The sequence below is a fragment of the Cetorhinus maximus genome, chromosome 13 (assembly GCF_964194155.1).
Source record: "Cetorhinus maximus chromosome 13, sCetMax3.hap1.1, whole genome shotgun sequence".
NCBI lineage: Eukaryota > Metazoa > Chordata > Chondrichthyes > Lamniformes > Cetorhinidae > Cetorhinus > Cetorhinus maximus.
This window is the reverse complement of record NC_135891.1, coordinates 108,252,074-108,276,014: the sequence shown is the minus strand read 5'-3', so window position 1 is coordinate 108,276,014 and position 23,941 is coordinate 108,252,074. Positions and strand designations below refer to the sequence as shown.

The window sequence follows — 23,941 nt, the reverse complement described above, 5'->3', positions numbered from 1 at the left end:
TCCAATCCCCCCCCTTTTTTTTCCAATAATTTATATAGATTTTTCTTTTCCCACCTATTTCCATTATTTTTAAATGTATTTCCATCCATTGTTTTATCTCTACCTTTTAGCCTTTTTTGATTCCTTCACCCCACCCCACCCCCACTAGGGCTATCTGTACCTTGCTTGCCCTGCTTGCTACCCTTAATTAGCACATTCCTTAGATAATATCACCACTTTCAACACCTCTTTGTCCTTTTGTCTATGACATCTTTTGGTTATCTCCACCTATCACTGGCCCTCTATCCAGCTCTACTTGTCCCACCCCCCCCTTAAACCAGCTTATATTTCACCTCTCTTCTATTCTTACTTAGTTCTGTAGAAGGGTCATTTGGACTCGAAACATTAACTGTGTTCCTCTCCGCAGATGCTGCCAGACCTGCTGAGTTTTTCCAGGTATTTTTGTTTTTGTTTAGTATTTCATCACACTCCTGACTTGTGCCTTATAGATGGTGGACAGGCCTTGGGGAGTCAGTAGGTGAGTTACTACTGCTGGATTCTTAGCCTCTAACCTGCTCTTGTAGCCAAAGCTTATGTAGCTAGTCCAGTTCAGTTCCTGGTCAATGGAAATCCGCAGAATGTTGATAGTGGAGGATTCAGTGATGGCAATGCCATTGAAAGTCAAGGGGCGATGGTTAGATTCTCTCTTGTGGAGATGGCCATTGCCTGGCACTTGTGTGGCAGGAATGTTACTTGCCACTTGTCAGCCCAAGCCTGGATATTGTCCAGGTTTTGCTGCATTTGCACATGGACTGCTTCATTACCTGAGAAGTTGCGAATGGTGCTGAACATCGTGCAATCATCAGCGAACATCCCCGCTCCTGACCTTAGGATGGTCAGAAAGCCATTGATGAAGCAGCTGAAGATTATTAGGACAATGGCACTGGCAGGAGGACTGACATTTTTCTCAAAAGGTAGTGGCCCATGAGAAAATACTTCAGTAATCTTATCACTTGGGTGCAGCACAGTTTATATAAATACCAGTTTCAATTTACTATTTAAATATAGCTGTGCTTTGTGACCGGTGTAGTTTGAGTTGTTGAGTTGTACCTTTTAGAAAAACAAACAAATTTTGGGAGGTGAAGGGAATTATCAGCTTCTGAACTTAGTTGGTTTACAAAAGGTGCAGGCGCATACTTAAAAAAAAAAGGCGGGCATCACATTTAAGCTTAATCAGAGAGCGGTTTCAATTTATACACTTATGGTTATACGTCACTCATATAGACCAGAGTAACAAGGCAGGCTAAGAGAACGCACGATCAACAGGAGTTTTTACTGCAGTCAAAGGTCAATGAGCTTAAGGCAAGATAGGAGAGAACAAAAGCTGCATTTACACAATAGCAAGTAGTTCCTTTATTGGTTCAGCCTTTACAATGCAGCTGGCCCGATGATAACATTGAAATTTGGATCAGAAATCTTGAGCTTGATTTTTAGCTGCTGCTGTGGCTGGAGATGGACGGTCATCAAAAATAATCCTGCCGAGCCCAGGTCAAATGGAGAATCAGCCAAGGTTCCTGCACTTAAAACCACTTTTCAGTCGCACCCAAAGTCCAATGATATGCATAGTAAACAGAACTGAACACTAAGGGACACCACTAACCACTCCCAACCATTCTGAAAAAGCTGCTGTTATTCCTACTCTTTGTCTTCTCCCTTCTAACCAATATTGAATCCAGTTTGATATTCTCTCCTTGTTTCTCAATCCTTCAATCTTTTCTAATAATCTCCTGGGCAGTATCTTCTTTCCCAAAGTCCATGTACACCATATCCTCTGTATTTCCAACTACCATGTTCATTACCTCCTCAAAGAATTCTGGGGTGTTCCAGGTGCCCCCTGCGGATGGCGGGGGCTAGTTTAGCTGCCTGGAAGCAGACACCTGGCAGAAGACCGGGGCTGGAGGGGCGGTGGGAGCCAGCACTCCAAGCAGGCCCAGAGGCCCTCTCTGCCTGCCTGGTTGCAGGACACTCAAGCTGTCACAGAAACCACAGGCACTCTGTAAAGGGGCTTCCCCCCTGATGCCATAGTGGTGGCCTGGTTACAAGATCCATTTTTTAATTGAAGTTTAAAAAAAAGTTGGAGAGGTGTCTCTATTTTGAAGTACCCTCTCCCTTACTTACCCTGTACTACAGCCTGATACTCCTTTCGAGCTGGAAGGCCTCTGATTGGCCCTCCAGTTTTGAGAGCCCTTAATTGGATGGTGATTAATAACCCTCTGGCCGTTAATTGATCGCTCCAATGAAAGACTGGGGCCTGTGACTGTGACCCGCTGGGGTGGGGTCGGGACCCAGAAACAGTCCCAATCTCCGTTCCTTGCCCACAGAGGGAAAATCCCGCCATTTATAACGTTTCACTTAAAAAAAATACGCTTCATTAAGCGGGTTCCATCTTATTTGGGTTAAAATAATAGCCGTGATGCATACACCACCCAAAGTTGTGGCGTGTAAATGACCAGGGTGACCAGACGTCCTGGTTTTGCTGGGACGGTCCTGCTTCTGCGTTAAACACCCCGGTGTCCTGACCATTCCCCAGAAGTATTTCAGACGTCTGGGTTTTCAAGCCTTCCCATTTAGTCTGTAGGAGCCGGACGAGTTCAAGTTGAATTCAGATTTGTGCACACGCCCTATATTTGCCGCTTTACCCCCACCGGTCGGTGCAGCTTTTGTACGCTTTGCCCCATACCGTGATGTTACACTTCTGGATTATGGGCATGGAAAGCACTTCCGGGCGACGCGGGCAGAAAATGGGCAGGAGGCGCTTGCCCGAGTTGTTTACGTCCGCAGAACGTGGTATTCTCGGGGCTTGGCGGGGAATCGACTTTGAAAAGCAGCAGCAGCAGCAGCAGCGTCGATTTTATGGCCACTTCACTGTTTCTGGTGGTACAGTGATAAAAACGGAGAAGCTGCTGCACCTGAGGAGCTGAAAAGGCAAATGCTGTTTGTGCTGCGAGGGAGCATTACTTCAGGGTGTTTCCGCTTTTGACAACCGAGTCACCCTACAAGTAATGCAATGAGAATCAGAATCACCAAACTGGATCTTCACACAGCACAAAAGCAGGCTGTGCCAAGTACTATTCAGGGGCGACAATATTCCCTTAAAGTCCAGTCGTTTAATGGGTCTTTTGCCATAGAATTTAAGTAATGGAGACGCAACGCACTTCACTTTATTTCTTTAAGGGAAGTGCACTTTCACCCTTTGGTCAGCAATATAGATATTTTAAAATGAAAAGACTAAACACGAAACACAAAAAAACCTCACACATACTGGAAAGCTGAGCCAAAATCAGAAAATGCTCCAAACACTCAGTTCAGTCGTTAGATTTGAAAACGTTCTGTCAAAGGCTCTACCTGAAAGATCAGCTCATCCATTACGTCCACAAATGCTGATTAACTTGCCATGGTAACAGCACTTGCTGTTTATTATTCTGCAGAATTATGCAGCACCAGCTGTTATAATAGGGTTTGGACATGGTGACTACCAAAACTGGGCATTGGTTTATCTATTCCCTTCCCTCCTTGTTCCTATCTAGCCTCCCGTTCCCCTCCAGACTAAAACAAAAAGGATTGCCTGAGACGCCGGATTATAATCTTTCAGGAGTTGTTATCCAGTATTAAGTACTGAGTGTTTATTTTGCTGTACTCATTTATATAAAAAAGATTTGCATTTATATAGCATCTTTTATGATCTTGGCATTTTCCAAAACGCTTTACATCCAATGAAGTATTTTCTTGAGGTGTAGTCACTGTTGTGATGTAGGAAACGCAGCAGCTAATTTGCATACGGCGAAGTTCTATAAACAGCAGTGAATTAAAATGATCAGATCATCTATTTGTTTAATGATGTTGGTTTAGGGGTAGATATTGGTTTAAAAGGGAAAAACTGCTCTGCAAAATTAAATATTTAGCCAGTGTCGTCATCAGGGGAAAATATCACTCTCCGTCTTCTTTGATGCTTTTAATATATCACTTTAAACAACTTCAACATCACCACTGTTAGTCCTGTACCTACTGTTCCCTCTCCAGACACAACCAAAGTTTAGAAGGATAGTCTGGAATTGTACTGCTGGGTGTTTTTTTGACAATTCAAACAAATATTTTTGGCAAGTTTGATTGTAATTCTAGCAGCAACATCTTACCTCTACACAAATTCCCTGGTAAATCTGGGCCGTGCAAGGAACTATTATCTTTGCTATGCATTGACTCTAGGTTCTGTCTATCCTGTAATGTTTAAACTGCAGCTTTTGTTTGGAGATAGCAGCAAATGGGTTGAAAATCTGAGCTGAAAGCTGTATTTAAAATAAACCCTGGGCTTAAGCATTCCTAGTCATCCAGTCAACATCAATTAATCACCGAGCTGCTATTGTAGTCCGAATGGCTGGGCAATAATTATTTAAATAACGAACGTCTCTGCCCATAGCTGTAGGCCATGAAGGGACAAAAAAAACCATGATCACTATCCAGTGTCTGCCATTTGGACTGCGGGAATGTGGACAGAATTGGGTGCAATTGTGTTGCTTCAGTAGGTGAATGTCCTGCCAACATTCAAGATTAAAGCTCACGTATGAGGAATGGCCATTTGAGTGAGACAGTAAAGGGTACCTGGTCCCTCTGAAACTGTACTCCAACAATGAGTTGGATGGTTTCAGGAAGAGGAGAGAGGAGAAATGTTAGAAGCTGCAAGTCACTTTTGTGAGGAAATACTCCTATATCAGATGGAGCATGATCAGTGCAGATAAAAACTCCTCCACTCTATCTTAACAATACATCTCAGCCGCCAACATGCCTTTTGATATTTCTCTATTTTCCACACCAGCCATCTTTTAACTTTTCAGAGCGAGATTGCCAACTTAGTGCCTAATTGGGGGCAAATTTTGAATTCTCGAGGAATTAAATTGAGAGAATTTCCCAACTTCATTTCACAAAGGGCCCTTGCATCCATTGAAAACCAAATAACATTTTTAAACATCTCAGGACATTGCAATTTAAAAAAGATATTAGGCTTGACTATTGGAGGGTTTTCTGAAAATAAGCAATGAATTAATCTCTTAAGCATCTGGGTTTCTGCACAACAAATGGTCAATTATGATGCCTTGGCAGTACATGACACAAAAATGAATGTGCTTTCTGTAATGGAAGAAATTGAATCTTAGGACAGGCTGGGTAAATACAAAATTGTAGTCAGGGTCAGGGTAATCACTTGAATCAATTTGTTGAGGCTCCCTGTCCAACCAACACCTATCAGGTTTGATGGTTCTATCCTTTGCCCTACTTTGTCTCACACGCTTGCTTCACACACTCTTCTGGTCCCTCCATTGTAAAAGTGTCCTGCAAAAGGCTCAGGTTCATCTTTTAAGCTCATTATTTCCTCTCAAAATCTTAACTCCTGGTAAACAACAGGTCTGCCCAAGACTTGAATACTAGCCTCATATCTAAAGGAGTTCTTCACATTTTTTTAAGATTAGTTTGACATTGAGCAGTGGCTCTCTCTATCTGTCCTCTCTGGTGTATGTAAAATATCCCGTGGCAGCATTTCAAAATAACTCCCCAGCTCTATCTCCAGTTAGGGAGCCAAAATTTATCCCTCGCTCAACATCACTTAAAGGAAAAAAAGCACATTATCTGTTCAATATTAACTCGCTGTTTGAGGGAGCTTGCTGTGAACAAGTTGGCTGTCGTGTACCTTACCATGGTGGCTACGCTTCAAAACTATTTCGTTGGATGTAAAGTATTTTGGGACATCCTGAGGTTGCGAGGGGCGTTATACAAACACAAGGTTTTTCTTTCTTGGCTGCTCCTGACCGGGATGCAAGAGAAAGCTTATTGTCTGATAATTAAAGAAAGCGATTTGTTGTGGCAAGTAATTTGTCTTTGCTTGGATACTGGCATTTTTACTGCCTCTGGGACCTTTCTATGCAAACTTCTGGTACTTGGTAGCAATTTATGTTTTATACAGGGAGAATAGAGATTCACAGAACTACTGGTGCTGCACCTTGTCCTTAGCAGGTAATCTTCTCATCTCTATCGCCTAGATTTCACATCGTAGTCCTTTCATATTTTCTTCACCTCTAATTTTAAATTAAATCTATAGTCAGTGCTCCTCTAAACTGTAATTTCTTGATCATCAGCTGCAAATAAATATTCTTGCCTGACCACAGTTCCTCCTCCCTGCATCCTTGCTAATGTGAATTCACAGCAAAGAGGCAGTTTTAAGTAAGTGGACCAAATCTCCCATGAATTGAAACCTGTGCTCATGTACAGGTGAATATGTGGGAAAGCATACCAATCACCCTTATTTTATGGCGTGATACACAAAAAGGTTATCAGATGCCCAGCGTGCCCTCCTGTGTATACCAAAAGGTGGTAGATGCCATACTGTCAGGTTCAGGCCAAAGCCTATACCATGAAACTATAGACGTTATTTGAAGTGATAGATTATTCAATTCATCGTATTTGTGCTAATAATCCAAAACTAACCCCGCTGGCCCACTCTCTCCACAGCCTGCATCTTCAAACATTTATTCAGTTTTCCTCTAAAAGATGTCTCAATCATTCCTCGAAACAATACACTCATAGGAACAGCCTCTCAAATATGAAATACGCTTCACAACTTTTAAAAAAAAAACACACATTTTCCAGCACAAATATGTCCTCACTGTCACCAAATTACTTAAATGGATTCTTCAGATTGTAACAACAATTTGCGTTTATTTAGCACCTTTAACTTGGTAACACGTCCTAAGGTGCATCACAGGAGTGTTATCAGACGGATTTTGACACTGAGCCACATAAGGACAAGTGTCCAAAAGTCAAAGAGATAGGTTTTATAAAGGGAGTGTCTTAAAAAGGGAGCGTCTTAAAAAGAGAAAGAGGCAGCGAGGCTTAGGGAGGGAATTCCAGAGCTTAGGGCTTAGACTACCAAAAGTGGAGCAATTAAAATTGGAGATGAGCAGAGAAGAGATCCCGGAGTGTTGTAGGGTGATGGAAGGTTTCAGGGATAGGGAGCGTCGAGACCCCCGAAGGGTTTGGAAACAAGAACAACTTTGCAATAGGAACTTGAACACGCCAACTTAGAATAAAAGGTGGTAACACGTTGCCATAATTTATGAATGGCAGAATTAACTACAGGGAGCTTTCAAGCAAATCCTAGGAATGTGGTTATTTTACAATCAGTGAGGGTCAATTTCTAGACAGCCTCCAGGCTTGCCTGTTATAGGCTTGTTCCTTAATGATTGAAAGGTGAACAATGACAGAGTTAAAACATGCATCACGTCTTGACCCTAATCTGTAACCACAAACAAGATCTGCTGCTTTAACTCCAGCACCTCCCAGTTCCAACTATAATCGTGCTGAAACATGCTGGGCTGGTGTGTCCACACCCTTTAAATAGCAAACCAATCTAACATAAATATCCTGCTTCCGAGTAGTGTTATTCTCTGAACAATGAACTCAACTCGCTGATGTGTGTTTCCACGTCCCTGCAAAATTATAAGACAGTATGAGTGAATTGGGCAACGTGAAACAAATTGTGTAGATCAACAAAGATAGCTCAGGAGATGGTCAATCCCAAGCCTCTTGACGTACCCAGAAAACACATGACTCAACTGGTACAGAATCTGATTTACATATTAGTAACATCCAAAAACAGAAAGGGTACCTTTCTGATGAAGGAGACTTGGCTACTACATGGACTATATCAATTCACCCTCTCTGATGAATATATAAGATTGGCTTCTGATCTCATCAGAGGTCCAAAATGCTAACCTACGTCCCAATTGAACTCATTTGACCATCTCCTCAACCAAAATAATGATGACATTAAAGGTTACAAAGAAACAAGTGACAAAAAGTGGGGTCAGAAAGCTGATATGAAAGCAGCGAGGCTACATCAATGAATGATTCAAAATGGAACAGTAAACTTCCTCAAAAACAAAATTTTGCAGAAGCTGGAAATCTGAAATACTCAGCAGGTTGGACAGCATCTGTGGAGAGAGAAACAGTTGACATTGTAGGTCATCAACCTTTCATCGGTAAACTTCATAGTGGCTGCCATGTTGAATACAAATGTCTGTAAAGTTGATGTCATGAAAGAATTTTTGTTTTTGCCAAGAGGACACAATAATTTGGGGAAACTGACTGCCCATTAAAAAAAAACCTACCATAGCAAAGAAGGCACTACATAACAGCACAGTTACATTTTTTCTCAAGCCCTCCTTTGTATAAACCTGCTGACGTATTCAATAATGGAAGCTACCTGTCAGTCACAAGTTTTTATACACATGTACATTTGTTTTAAATACACACACTTATCAGTATAATACGAACATGCTCACGAACATACAAACTAGGAGGAGGAGTAGGCCATTTGGCCGCACGAGTCTGGTGCGCCATGCAATAAGATCATGGCTGACCTGATTGGAACCACAACTCCACATTCCCACCTTCCCCTAATAACCTTTCACCCCTCCCTTACTTACCAAGAATCTATCTAGCTCTGCCTTAAAAATATTCAAAGGCTCTGCTTCCACCACCTTTTGAGGAAGAGAGTTCCAAGGACTCACGACCCTTTGAGAAAAGATTTCTCCTTCCTTTACTTCTCCTCAAATAATAGTCTAACAACGTTTCTAAAAAATTTCAGTTGTGATGGGGGGAATTTCTTATTTGAGAGGCAGCAAAAAACAAAAGGACACATTTAGAAGTAATGGTTTGAGATTACTAGTAGAATGATCTCTGCACTCATGTTATTTTCTGCAGGCTGGGTCACAAGCTGACAACAAGCCTAACGGCATTCACCATCATTGCAATGGCAAAACGAACAGCAACTTCACATATCCACACACGTGCAGTTAAACATGGAAATGCAGCAATTTCTATCAGTCATTTCCTGTTCCTCCAGAGGGTGCGTTATTAAAGCCCTTGCAGACGGAAGTCTTAGAAAGCACTTGATTTGACATGAACTTCCATTTTTCAACCTGCCTTGCTGCAAAAATCCTTGAAAAAGTTATGCCCTCTTGAATGGGGTGCAACTGGGTTTTTAAACAGCGTAGTAGGCCAGAATTACTTATGAACAAGCTCTCCGGCCCTGTAAAACAAAAGCTATTTTTGTGGAATGCCAAATTTCTCCCTTATGATAAATAATTGCATCAATTTTTAACTTTTTTTTTAAAGCTTATCATATTTCAGCTGCAAACTTAATCCCCTCTATATGTGACAATCTTCATTTCATTCTCTGTAAAAAGCTAAGGACAGTCAGTGATTTTTACTTCCTGATTTGCTGTCTGAGAATTCTACGGCTGTTTAGCATGCTTGATGACATCCCCTATAGCTGGTGTCGGAATGAAACTAACCTCGGGAAAGGCAAAATTGACATCACAGAAATCGCTATATCTTTGCGCAAAGCTTTCTTTGAGGTCAGCTATGAGCACTTTGTCACTGACTGCAAAACCTTGGTTAAGTGCATATCTGCCTGCCTTCCTTTTCACATCCTTTGACAAATTAAATACACATGTGTGCATACACATACATGCACAAAATAATAAAGGGGGTTGCATAAAGAAATGCAGTAGACACGTTTGATGGAGCAATTGTCAAGTCAGCTTGCTCTGAGTTTGCTACAATAGAATCAATGACAAGATCAAAGTAAAAAGACACACCCATCGTTTCCTACATTACAACAATGAATATACTTTAAAGAAAATTCATTGGCTCCAAGATGCTCTGGGAAGCCCTGTGGTCATGAAAGGTGCTAGATAAGTGCAATGTTTTTGTTGTACTTACAAAGTGCAAGAAAGTCTTTGTGTTATTCAAATTAAATTTAATAACACAACTCCTAAAGAATGATGTCGCCCAGAGTCTTAAAATCCTTTGAAAATGGCTGATGTTTTTGTGAAATCTTTGGGGTTTGCTGCCTGTCCAGCTCTGAATCAGATGGGCTAGTTCTGCAGGGGTTTCCCATTTTTTTTTCAAAAATGTGAACTGAATAAATGTCACTTCTTTAAACAAAAAGGAACAAACTTGCTTATGACACCCGGGGAGGGTGGGAGCTTGCTGGTGGGACAGGAGATTTAAAGGGCCTCACTCATCACTGAATGTGCAGCTCAAAGCAGCAGAGATGCTCCATTTTTCACCCAGGTTGTAAGTAGAAGTCTCCAGAAGTTTCTTCCTCCTCCATTCCGGGAGTCTTCTGGGCAATCGGGGGGGTGGGGTGGGGGGTTGGTTGTCAACTTGGCCTGCCCTTCATTGCCTTCCAGAGGCGTTTCTACATCCTGTTTTCCAAAGTAATGTTTTTTCTAAAAAAAAAATAAATTTAAAAAGCGTACAGCACCTGGGGAGTTATGTTCAAAACAGAGACTGAGGAACAAACGAACTTGCACACACTGTACTTTTCACATCCTCAGGACATTCCAATGCATTTTACAGCCAAATAATTACTTTTGAAGTACGGTTACTGTTTTGTAGGAAAATGTGGCACAGTAAGGTCACAGAAACAGCAATAAGGTGAACAAAGAGTTGTTCTGCTTTGATGGTGTTGATTGAGTGATACTAAGAGAGCTCGTTTGCCCCTCTTCCAGTAATTCCTTCCAATAATTCCTGTTCAATCGCCACCAGTGTGGCGATTCCTTAGGAATACACAAATACTTTGCAGTACTCAAATGTCGACCTGGTTGTGCACTCAAGTTCTGCCTGGGCCATGAGTTTACCACCTTGGACTCAAGAAATTGGGAGTGTTACAAACTGAGCCAATCACAAATTTGTGGAGTTGATCGAAGTGGAAAATAACAAAATTAGGAAAAGAAAATTCTCCTCATTTGTCCAACAAGTCCCACGGGAATCAACTCAAAACGCCCCTTCCATACAGGATGTGTCAAGCGAAAGCAACCAGGCATCTCCAAATAGTGTGATATTAAATCAGTGAAAGCAGCAATTTCTGTGGAGCATAAAGTTGGGTAGTTCAGTTGGTTCAACACCGGACTCGGGGCTGGAAAGTCATGGACTTGACTCAGAATAGGGTTCCCCCAACCTATCATTGTCCTCAGGTGGATAAAGTGAGTCCTATGCCTTAAGGTGTGGAGAGAAAAGTGAAAGCTTTAAGTACCAAACAGTACTCTTTCACACAGCATCACCTGACTGTTGGGCAATTAAAACTGTGGATCAGCACTGCATCTTAGAGACATTTCACGTGTCCTGATGGAGACTTATTTGTGGGCAATCTGCCCCCTCTTAATGCAGATTAAAGCCTTTAAAGTTGGATGACTAGGGTTCTGGAGGAACTGGTCAATGCTTTTGCAGAGAAGAGGTGGGAAGGGGGAGGACAAGAGGTTCTTTAGTCTTGGCCCTGAGAAATGCCAGCTCTGGGTTTGTTTTATTGTTGCATTGCTGTGGTATACAGTTAATTACAAAGTATTACATTGTACTTACAGCACAAAAACAGACTATTCAACCCAACAAGTCCATGCCAGTGCTTATGTTCCCGATAAACCCTCATCATCTTGGATGTCACTACTGTAATGTGGGAAAGTACGTGCAAAAGGGTCTTGCTACTTAGGTCCTGCCATTGATTTGTACCTAGCAAACTCAATAAAACTCAAATGCAACTACTGCACTTCTTTATGCAATCCCATTTATTATTAGATGAAGAGAGGTGGTAGGAAGTTCAGTATAATTTTTTCGTGTAATTTCTTTTTCCTCAACACTGTTGATCCTATAGTTGCATTCCTAAAAGACAAAAAAAAATACAAGGTCTATACACAAGGTTGCCAACTCTGGATGGAAATAATCCTGGAGGTTTCACTCACTCACAAGTCGAAACTCTCTCTCACCCAATTGGACAATTTTTGATGCCAGTCAAGCATTTTCCTTTCCCAACTCCAGCATTATTGTAGCCAATAAACATAAGCGCTGAAAGAAATGATTTTCTAAAATCCCCCTAGGATTAATTATCCTGCTCCACTGCACCCCCGCCCCCGCCCCCCCCTCCCACCCCTTAAAAGGATCCAAGAGATTAGGAATGGAAAGGTCTGGACAATCCTGGAGCATTGGTCAACCTATCTACACACATGACTTCCGTTAGTACAAATAACTAAATAGACAACGAGACGCTGTGACTCCAGCTCCATTCATGGGAAAAAAAGCAATATAACCACTCTATGGTTGTGTAGTGTAGATTGCAACATCACACTGAATGCAATGAAAGGTGCGGAAATACATTACCAGAGAAAAAAAAACATTCTGATCTTACCTGGAATTGCACATTGGAACATTGCAATTGTTCTCAGTCTTGAGGTCAAGTTAAGAAAATAAATATATCTAGTCCGGATGCTTTGGTTTTCAATTACTAAACAATTGAATTGCTGTAGAAAGCATTAGACTCAACTGTAGTGTTTGCTCTCACTACAAACACACACAAAATTAACTTTCCTGTTAATATTTGGGGGATGGTTTGGGGGGTGGAGGGAAGGAAGGGGTGGGGGGGGGTGAAGGTGGAAATTTGAACCTAACCCATTGGGCAGTGTACCCACAGGATCAGGCGGAATGCTGGTTTTTACCCCAGCCCAATATTACGCTTCAGGAAATAGCACCAGATTCTGCCAGCCTCCTTGGTGTGCAGGTTAGGTTACATTTGCCCTCGAAGGCCTACAAATGAAAATGGTCACTTGATGGAGGTACTGGACAATGGGAAACATATTGTATAACTAGATTCCTGCAGGAGCCAGTGCTTTAGGAAAGAAGGGGAAGTCACTGGGGGAGAATTGAAGCAATTTTTGAAAGTTTTAATTGAGATTGATAGTCTTCCTCAGAAAAATCATTTCCAGGATGTCCTGACACGTACAGACTCACCCATAAGGGAAAAGCATCATGTTGCTACACCTCCAGACTGCAGTTTAACACTGGAGGCTGCAGCATTTATGCTGCCAAATCAACTTCAGGAGGCAAATCGAAATTAATTCCAGCACAAACAAACAATTTGAATAAGGTACAAACTCATTCACACTTTAGTGTTATCTGACATCCAAGTACTTATGTACAACTTCTAATATTTCATGGGTTTAACAAAACCTTTTTTTGCTTAGCTTCCCTGGAAACCTCTTTACATCAAAACAGATGACCTATGTGGCTTCCAAGATGCTCATTGTGTAAAGGGATGATACATGCTACAGGGTGGAAAGGAAAGTGATTCATTAACAAGTCTAGCTCTAGTTCACACAGCCCTGTCTCTGGATCTGGGCTGTGGCTCAGTTCATAGCACCCTCGCCTTTGAATCAGAGGGTTGTGGGTTCATATCCCACTCCCGGAAACCAAGAACTGTGATTGTATTTGAAAGAGATGCAATCTGTGACTGTTGATAACCCGAAAGAAAAAAATCTGGATTGGTGTCACAATGAATATGACTCCACTGCAGGGAAGTAAATATTCTCCTTGGCAAAGGATCTTAAGACTTTTTCCCAAGGCAAATATAATATTATATAAATGCAACTTTGTTGTTGCCGTAAATTACCTTCTTCCTAAATAGAGCTCCCATGTTCTACAAACTAACTAGAAACACAAATTTGCAAAAAGGTTGTCTAAATATGGCATAATCTCTTTACTGATCTACCCAGCAGAGTTAAGGAAGAATGACGTACAATATACAACTAGCCAAAGAGCGATACCCAACGGGTTGGCAGTTAACCATCGTGAGGCTATTCAACTTCACTGTTGAGTCTGAACACAGATTCACCATGTGCGCCATGCAGGGGTGATCCCTGAATACCAGCCAGGATTGACAAATGTGAAATATTTTCTTACTCTCTTATGAAAGCAGCAGCACTGAGGCCAATTATGACGCCCTCCCCCCACCCACCCCCTGAGCTGCCATGTTGACTAACTTTCATTGCCTCATGGGGAGTTGACTTAGATAATAGTTGATTCATTTAAATACACTGGCTCACTGAATTGCCTACCAAATCCCAAGGGACTGCTTTAAGAAAAAAAATGTTGAAATCTGGGAATGGTGGTATGTGCGTGATTACATCCTCTAAATGCAACCACTGACTCCAGCTTATTACAAGGCAACAAATATCAGAATGTAGTACAGATCATTTTCACCAACAGTGCTGTTATGTAATTAACCACACAACATATAATTATGATATCAGGTAATCAACAACAGATGGGACTCCTGAAGGACTAGCTTCCTTCGAGATTCTGGGTTTGTGCGCCTGCGATACCACTTTGAGCTGCACAGCTCAACACTTATGGTTTGATGGAAGAAAAAAATATTTATACCAACACCATTCTGTGGACATTTGGTATTGAATAATATTAATGTAGTGGGTTCTCCCTCAGATTACCCCTCCCTGGAAGAGACTGACTCAGAGAAGAAACCTGCATTTATAAATTATATCCTCCAGATGTCCCAAGGCTTTAATGCCAGTGAATTACATCTGAGATGTAGTTACTGTTACACAGTAAACACCACAGCCAATTTGCAAACAGCAAATTTCCAGAAACAAGAATTGATGTATTTTTTGGTAGTAAAGGCCGAGACGCAGGAGAGCTCCATGCTCATTGGACAATCTCATACCATCTTTTATGTCTATCTGGGTAGGTGGAAGTGACCTCAGTTTTATTAAAAGAAATTGCCATACTGACAACATAGCACTCTCTCCCAGCTACATGGTTCCTGCACTGAGAGAGATTCATCTCGAATTGTTTCTGTGTTGTACTGCTCTGCACTCTGATGCCCAAAGGTATTGTTCCATCCTATATGGAAAACCAACAGCTCGACTCTCCTCCATTATTTTCTAATTTTCATTATTGATCAGAAGGAAGATAATGGGAAGTTCAATTGTATCCTTTTGGAGGTCTTCCAACTGGGTATTAGAGACTCAATCACTTACCATCAAAGCCTGTCCACCAACCACAGAGTACATCAGGAGTCTGATGGAATACTCTCCACTTGTCTGGATGAGCGCAGCTCCAAAAACACTCAAGAAACTCCACACCATCCAAGATAATGCAGTTCACTTAAACGGCGCATAGTGGCAGCAGTGTGTGCCATCTATAAGATGAGCTGCAGCAACTTGCCAAGGCCCCTTCAACAGCACTTTCCATACCCTCAACCTCTACCAGCTAGAAGGACAAGGGCAGCAGATGCATGGGAACACCACCACCAGCAAGTTCTCCTCCAAGTCTCATACCATACTGACTTGGAAAATATATCGCCATTCCTTCACTGTTGCTGGGCCAAAACCCTGGAACTCCTTGCCTAACAGCACTGTCTATGTACCTGCATTACATGGTTCAAGAACGCAGCTCACTACCAGCTTCTCAAAGGCATTTAGGAATGAGCAATAAATGCTGGCCTTGTCAATGACACTCACATCCTAAGAATGAATTTTTTTTAAAAAATCACTGCACCCGCAATCTGATTCCTTATCTTCAGAATGCCATAATGGTTATATACTGTTTACTTGCATCAGCAAGGATAATGAGGACTCGAAACGTCAACTCTTTTCTTCTCCGCCGATGCTGCCAGACCTGCTGAGTTTTTCCAGGTAATTCTGTTTTTGTACTGAAGTAAAGTTGTTGGATGCAGAGGACCCGATAAGGAAGATTCAATTGAAAATAGATCATCTTGATTGATGACTTAACACATCTGGCAAGGTAGTTTGATGTTGCTGCTGTTTGCAAAACATCTGCAATTCAGCAGCTGGCAGCACCCAAAACTTCAGGGCATCATGTACAGAAAAAACTTGTGTGTGAATAATTTCTTATCAGATTTAAGTTTAGCTTTTTCTAGTTTGAATTTGTGCTTCTGAACTACTCTTGTAATTTGGTTCTATTAAGGATTTATCTGTTCTACTCCATGTATCTTTGAGATTCTCTCTCTGTAACTTATTCCTTTCAAGGGGGTACAAAATGTTTCCCCTGCTATTTTTCCTCGTAGCTCGGTCCTTAAATGCTTAGGGTCAGAGGAGTGACTCTTCTCTGATTTGTGTCCAGAGCTTGAATATTTGCTTTGAGTACTTAAGATATCATGGCCTCGGTTGGATGATGCAGTTTAATTTAGCAAGCCCTCTTCCAACTTGTACTGTTCTGTTCTGACTACATAGCTGAGCATCCTGCTTTGTTCTCTCCTATGTAGTTCTATGCAGTCCCACATATCCTGCAGCCCATGAACAGAGCAGTATGCACACATGCCAATCTAGCTGGTGGCTCAAAAGTAGCTTTGAACACAAACCTACATTATGTAGTTATACAAAGTTAGTGGGCACTGATTTGGCATAACTGAATCTCCAAAATTCCCACTTTCGTATAGTGGAGGATGGTAGCAAATTTATTGTGGGAAAAAATTAATTTTTATTGATCCTTTCAATTATTAAAATTTTTGAAATGCGTATTATTCTTCTCCCCTCTCACTCGCAGTTCATGCTTTCACCATCACCCCATTTCATGCTGGCATTTTTTGCCCCATTGTTTCTTGGATTGGGCTGACAATTCGCACATGCTCCTTTCTCTCAAAGTAACAATTTACATTTATATAGTATCTTTAACACAGCAAATGGTCCCATGTTGCTTTGCAAGAGAGTTATGAGACAAAATTTGACATTGGGTCATCAGGTATTAGACATTAGGACAGGTGATCAGAAGCTTGGACGAAGTAGGTTTTTAAAGCAGTGTCTTAAAAGAGGAGGTTTGGGGAGGAAAATTCAGAGCTTAAGGCTTAAATGACAGAAGGCACAGACACCAATGGCGGGGCAGAGGAACTGGAGGGTGCACATGAGGACAGAATTCTCGCAGGGTTGTGGAATTGGAGGAGGTTCATATTGACACTCTTCAACGCTCCTCCAAGTTAACACCAACACTGCTTCTCTGATCTCTCTTCACCAGCTCTCAGCAGATGCACTGGCCACTCCAGGCGGACAGACAATCCTGCCAAGCTGGACAGCTGAATTCCAGTCAGTGTGCAACACAGTTCAAACTCCTGGAACAGCGTCAGCTACTAACCAGAGATGGCTCTGATTTTGTCGCAGCTGTCGACTGGAAGGCATCCGGCCAAACCCCTGACTGTCTGCCTGAAACCTGAATGTTTGGCTTGCATTACATTGTATCTCTATGCCTCTCTCAACAGTAATGACCTCCTCTTAATAAGTTACTCATCATGTGAGGTCATGAATCTTTCAGACTGCTAATTTAACTCAGAGAGCTTCTATTTGTGCACTGCGCTTACTGCTGCTATCTCACACCAAAAATATAAGAAATTCTATTTTTAAAATAGTCTATTCACAGTCAGGAAGTCTAATTAATTATCTTATGGACAGTTGACAGGAGGCTAATTTAGCACATTGATACCAAGCAACTGTAAAAATAAGACCAAAATACATCAGCTTAAGTTTTTAGTTTGAGTAATGGCACACCTCTGCATCTCAAAGTGTTTTCCCCAGATACAACTCAAGTTTGGAAGAATACAAGTCACGTTGCTCAGTGTCTTTTATGGTTCAAGTACTGCAAATATGACATGCTAATTCTACACACGACCAGTACACTCTATGGGTTTTAGCTTTTTGAAATCCTAATGTCAACATCAATTAATGAGAGGAAAAGGCCTCATTAAAACTGTATCCTACGTGAGTAATACAGACTACATCTTCCTGCAGCATTGTCCTATTTCTTCGTGCAAGAGAATGAGAGGGAGGAGCAACGTTAAAGTCTCGCACTGGCAACTGATAGCAGTAGCGACACAAGGTTGAGACAATGGCTGGATTTAATAGAGCTCACTGGAGTGAAGTACATGGTGGGCAGGTTTACATCATCATAGGGGAGGCAACACATCTCATTACTGGTGGGAAAACTGCCCCTATTAAGTCAGTGGTGGGGATGGGCTGATGCAAGGAACCCGCCTGCTGGCTAATTAGCTTAATTAACGAGTCGCTTAAAGGTCATTATTCCTGAGCCCATGAAGATTCAGGGGTTGTCTTGAACACACATGGGGAATTGGGGGAGGGGTCTCTCTTTCAAAGGCACTCAACGCCCGATCGAGGGGCCCATGTCGGGAAGGTGGTTGCTTGCTGAGAGCCACCCCCTCCTTCCCTTGCATCTGATACTCCCCCCACCTCACCTCACCAGCGACCCCCTCCCCACGATCCTCAACCTGCCCCACTCACCCCTCCAGGGGTCCTATGAGGATCCCTGAAGGCCTCACTGTAGTATCGGCAGCGGCCACCACTCTTGGTTGCGCTGCCTGTCCTGGAGAGCTACCTGCCTTTGTAGCCGGCAGCTCTCCGCGGGTGGGATTTCCGCTGCCGGGGTCCTAAATCCTGATGAAGACCCAAAACTGACCACGTTGGTCGGTCTCCCCCAATAAAGCGACATGAGTCTCCCACCGGTTCTCCAGCCAGTGGGCAAGATCCGTGTCGGGAACACTGAGTCCAACCCATGAGTCTACCTTCCACCAGCAGAATAAGGTTAAACTAGTATAGAGATACCAGTCTCCTCCAACTGAACCAAAAACAAATGCAAATGTGGAAAAAAAAATCACTTTCAATGAGGTCTTCAATGTGTGAGTGAACAGAGCACTGCACTGCACAAGTGATAAACGGTGTACTTGAATAGGAATAAAAATCTGCACGCGAATGACTCTTACAGACAAACAGAACTACTGCAAGTCCTGCTATGTGTTCAGGAATTCAGCAAGGGCTGGGATAAGTACACAAATGGTTTTCACTTAAACATATAACAAATTGCAATTGCCAGGAGGTTAAAACTGCAATTCAATCCTGTAGTTCAACAAGAGCGCATGAATTGTTTAGCTTTACTGCTCTGTTTTTTTATGCTGCAAGGATCCCTTGACAGAACTATCAACTTGTACACCCCGTTAGTTATCATTTTCATATATGAGCTATATCTAGTTGACGGAAAATAAACTTCGGCTATGCTGTGTGGTCCTAGTGGACAGCCTTCCTCGTCTGCCCTCCTTCACACTGTCAACCTGTATACAGACCTGCGTGGAAGACAAATGAAAAGAACAAAAAAACAAGAAAATCATCACACTTTACCTTTGGTGTCAGCCGTGGCTCAGTTGGTAGCACTTTGCTGTCTCTAATGCCAGAAGATTGTGGGTCCAAGTCCCACCCCTGGTCTTGAGCACACAAGTCAAGGCTGACCCTCCACTGCAGTAGTGAGGGAGTGCTGCATTGTCAGAAGTGAAGAATTTTGGACGCAGCATTAAAGTGAGGCCCCATCTACTCTCTCAGTCAAGAGAGCCCATGACACTACTTTGAAGACAAGCAGGGGAGTGATCCCTGGTGCCCTGACCAATTTTTATCCCACAGTAAACATCACAAAAACAGATAACTGGTCAGCATCATACTGTTGTTTGTTGGAGCTTGCTGTGTGCAAATTGGCTGCTGTAATTTCTACAACACTTAGTAACATACTTCAGCTGTAAAGTGCTTTGGTGCATTCTGAGATGATGAATGGCACTGTAGAAATGCAAGTCTTTCTTTGCAGAACAGAATTATACAGTGTTCGTATTTTCACTGCATTACAAGTAATTAACCTCATAAAACAAAATAAATGATCTCCCTAAATAAAAAGACAGGAGAGTCCCCTTCACTTAAAACATCACAGAATTGTTACAGCACAGAAGGAGGCCATTTGGCCCAACATGCCTGCACCTGCTCTCTGAATGAGCAACTCACTTACTGCCATTTTTACATCTTCTGCTCGTAACCCTGCAAATTCTTCCTTTTCAGGTAACAGTCTAATTCCATTTTAAATCGCTGTTTAAGGTGGGTAAGAACCATTATCATTTTGCATTAATGACAATATGAAATTTGGTGCTTATAGTGTCTTTAGTGCTCTGTTTACTTCAGGCAGAAACAGTTATTTTACCCGCTATTTTGCAATAATTACATAAAGCCTCATTCTTAATTCAACGTGTGCAGAAAGAATGCAAAGCCACAATGATTCAGTCCATACCTCCTTCTGGGAACCACAGGTACCAACTAACACCTTACAATGCATTGCATATTCTCTTCTCCATATTAAAAAAACGAGAGAGATATTTAAAAAAACAGGGAAACTGACCTACTCTTGAAAAACAGCAATCATATTTCAACAGTTCTCTCACTGGCAGTTTTTAATAATATATGTTCTTTAAAACAAAAAGAACCTTTTATTTTCATTTCATTAAAATTATATTGGCTATAATTTCAAATTAGGAGCGAAGCCACTGATTGAGATTTTCATGGAACAAAATGGGTATAATTATAGCCTGGTTTGGTGGTGGAGGCAGAAACCCTCATCTCATTTAAAAGGTACCTGGATCTGCACCTGAAATGCTGTAACCTGCAAGGCTACAGACTGGGTGCTGGAAGGTGGGATTAGAATGAGGAGCTAGTTTTTTTTTCTTTTTCGGCCAGCACAGACATGATGGGTTGAATGGCCTCTTTTTGTGCTGTAATGTTTCTATGGTTCTAACAGAAAAGGCCACACAACTGCAACTAACAGGAATGATTTTTAGTTTTATTAAAGCTACATGTTATATCAGCCATGGCATATACAGGACCAATTGCACTCGTAGAAAACCTCCCACTGTAAGCAGTGGGGGGTGTACCAGAATATGGGGATAGAAATTGGTATGTGATAAAATTAATTCAAATTCAGTGCATTCAGACCGATGTTGCTGGTGGAGTATTTTGCTAAAACTAACAGACACTTATGCTTACTTAAAGGTGAAACCACTAAATATTTATAATGGGATGCTTTTTGATCTTTACAATTTTTTTTTTTGAGCTATCCAATTAATCCCCTTTCCCTGCTCTTCCTCCATAACCACGAATATCAAGTATTGGGAAGGCAAGTCATGAAAATATCAACATTAATCACACTTTTTAAGAGAAACAATTATTACAACAGGTTTCAAGCTAAAAGTTAAATGTAAAGAAACTCTACATACTTTTGAATTATGATGGTATTGCAATTTCAAGATTTCATAGAATCATCTTCTGTAAGTGGCTCTTGTCCTTTCTATGCTGGTAGCTTTATTTTTGCTAAGGATTTATATACATGTGATGTATAAAGAGAAAAAAAAGACTTGCATTTATATAGTGTCTTCCACAAACACAGGGTGTCTCAAAACGCTTTAAAGCCAATGAATTACTTTGGAAGTGTAGTCACTGTTGTAATGTAGGAAGCACAGCAGCCAATTTACACACAGCAAGCTCCAGATAATTTTTTATATTGTTGGTTGAGGGATAAAGTCAGCCAGAACATTAAGGATAATGCTCCTGCTCTTCTTCGAAGGAGTGGTGTAAGATCTTTTACATCCACCGGAGGGGGCAGACAGCACCTCTTTTTCATGTCACAGTGGAAAACGGCACCTCTGACAGTGCAGAACTCCTACAGTATTGCACTGGAGTGTCAACTTTTGATTTCTGTGTTCACGTCCGAGTGACTTGGAGGTGAGAGTGCTCTCAACTGAGTCAGGTCTGTAGCCTTAATTGTCCAATCCACGCTCCCAGTAGTATGGCTCTCCTCTGAATGCAGGATCACAGAACTTACCCAATTACAATAACTGGACTACTGAATGTCATGTAATCTTATACTATGGAACTCTCTTGGAAATGGTGACCGTTGACACACAGACCACAGATTTATAGACTGAAGCATGAAGCACCTTCATTTATAATTAAACGTTAACAAGCAACACAAAATTGCAAGAGATTAAAATAAAAATAGCTCAATTGCATGTGCATATGTGCACATACATAAATCTATAAAGGGTTAAAAACTCATTGTGAGAACTTCTGAGGATAACATGTTAAAAAAAAGCCTCACAAAATCTATGGATTATTTCAAGAGAAGAGCAAGAAAACATACTGGAGTAGGTGTCTTCAGTTGACGAGGTAGCGACAGTAGAGGCACAATGGGCAGAACGTCCTGTTATAATATAATTTCCAAGAAACCGATGATTCAAGAGACCTTAGTTTCTGGCATGATGTATTCAGATGTTTTTGCCTCCTCACAATCTTTTATACCATATTGCTCAAGACAGCAGCAAAGCAGAACATTCACCAAAAATTGGAAGAACCGTTAGCTCTGTTTTGTGTTTCAACATTTAAAATCAACACTCCTGTTAACTCCCTTTGAAGTCAAGTTTTCCAAATGAATGCAACCAAACATTCGTGTATGAATACAATTCACAATGGAGAACAGATGTCTGAAGTACAATGATACATATCCCGACAGTTCTAGACCTTTTTGTTTGTATTCGGGCATGTACGTCCACACAACAGGAAAAAACATTTCAAAAGGGATACAGTTAATTGAATCAAAGAAACAAACCTATTTCATCTTCTGATCAAAAGAAACAGTGCAAGAAACAAGCTATTCAAACTTTGTTACATTCAGAAATCCGCCTCCATTGCTCAACTGTCACCGCCGCAATGTGGTTCGCCTTTAGCCTAAAGGCCCAACATCTGCAGTTATCCTGTTGATGAACAATGCAAGTTCAACTGCTCATATTTCCCCTTCTCTGTTTGCTTGGTGAAATGGGAAAATCCATTGCATTTGGTCTGTAGCCTTTGGTGCACCACATTCGACCATGTTGGCCACACATCACGTGGTTTAAGTGCAACACTGCAGTGAGTGCCAGCCATGGCTCAGTGGGTAGCACTCACACCTCAGAGTCAGAAGGTTGTGGGCACAAGTTCCACTCCAGGGCTTGAGCACATGAATCTAGGCTGACACTCCAGTGCAGTACTGAGGGACTGCTGCATCGATGGAGGTGCCATCTGCCCTCTCAGGTGAACACAAAATATCCCATGACACTATTTCACAGGGCAGGGGAGCTATCCCCAGTTTCCTAGCCAATAGTTATCCCTCAATCAACAGCATACGACAGATTATCTAATCATTATTACATTATTGTTTGTGGGAGCTTGCTGTGCACAAATTGGCTGCCGCATTTCCGAGATTACAACAGTGACTACATTTCAAACTACCTGGCTGCAAAACGTTTTGAGATGTCCTGCGATTGCGAAAGATACTATGTAAGTGCAAGTCTTTCTCTCTTTTTAAGAGATGTTGATTTAAAAATACTAAATGATACAAATAAACTGAAGCACAAAAGTCTAGGCTGATAGTCAATTACGGTATTGAGGGAGTGATACACTGTCAGAGGTGCCAAATTGCAGATGGTACATTAAGTCCGCACCAATATTTTGAAAAAGAGCAGTGGAATTCGCCATGCTGGCCAATATTTATACTTCAACCAACATAACTAGAACAGATTATCTGTCCTTTATCACAGTGCTGTTTGTGGGAGCTCGCTGTGTGTAAATTGACTGCACATTTCCTACAACAATGACTACACTTCAAAGATATTTTATTGGCAGTAAAGCGATTTGGCACGTCCCAACAAGGTAGTAAAAGTTGCTATACAAATGCAAGTATTGCATTCTTTAAGGACGCCTACTTCATGCACCATCTTTAACATGTCTGCAGAACGTTTCTGTAAACAGTCAATGGTAGACTGAATCAATTCCCAGGTCTGACCGCCAATACAGCTGCTGCCAGACCTGAACAGCAGCTTGCAAACTTCAGCATAAATGTGCTCTTCCCCAGCTTGCATCCCAAAAAGGTCAACATTTTAGCAACAAGAAAGAACATTGAACTCTTTGGAAAAAATAAAATCGTTCCCAACTCAGTCGTCCCTTCAGGGGAAGCAGTGCAAAATAATTTGTAAAGGCACGTTTAATATATTTTAAAAAATGAATGAAACCATTCTGTCCAGCACGTGCTGTGATGTCAAGTCATGGCACCAAGAAACACCATCAGCTGAGTGCAAGTTTTGGAAGTTCCCGTTTCAAATGGGAGGCTCCCAAGGTCAGGAGTGAGTCTTTCCGAGCTGTAAAAGACTAAA

General features: G+C 41.6%; 1 protein-coding gene across 2 annotated transcripts in view; it reads right to left on the bottom strand.

Annotated features, from left to right (window-relative positions):
• Window positions 1–23,941, bottom strand: part of plpp2a (phospholipid phosphatase 2a) — an 87,939-nt gene that overhangs the window by 46,817 nt on the left and 17,181 nt on the right. The window contains exon 1 of one of the 2 annotated variants that reach the window (XM_078555969.1): window positions 21,898–22,219. The exons of the other annotated variant lie outside the window; for it this stretch is intronic. The gene's annotated coding sequence lies outside the window, so the exon portion shown is untranslated. Of the gene's footprint in view, window positions 1–21,897; window positions 22,220–23,941 lie in introns of those variants that run through there. 2 annotated transcript variants of the gene reach the window in all.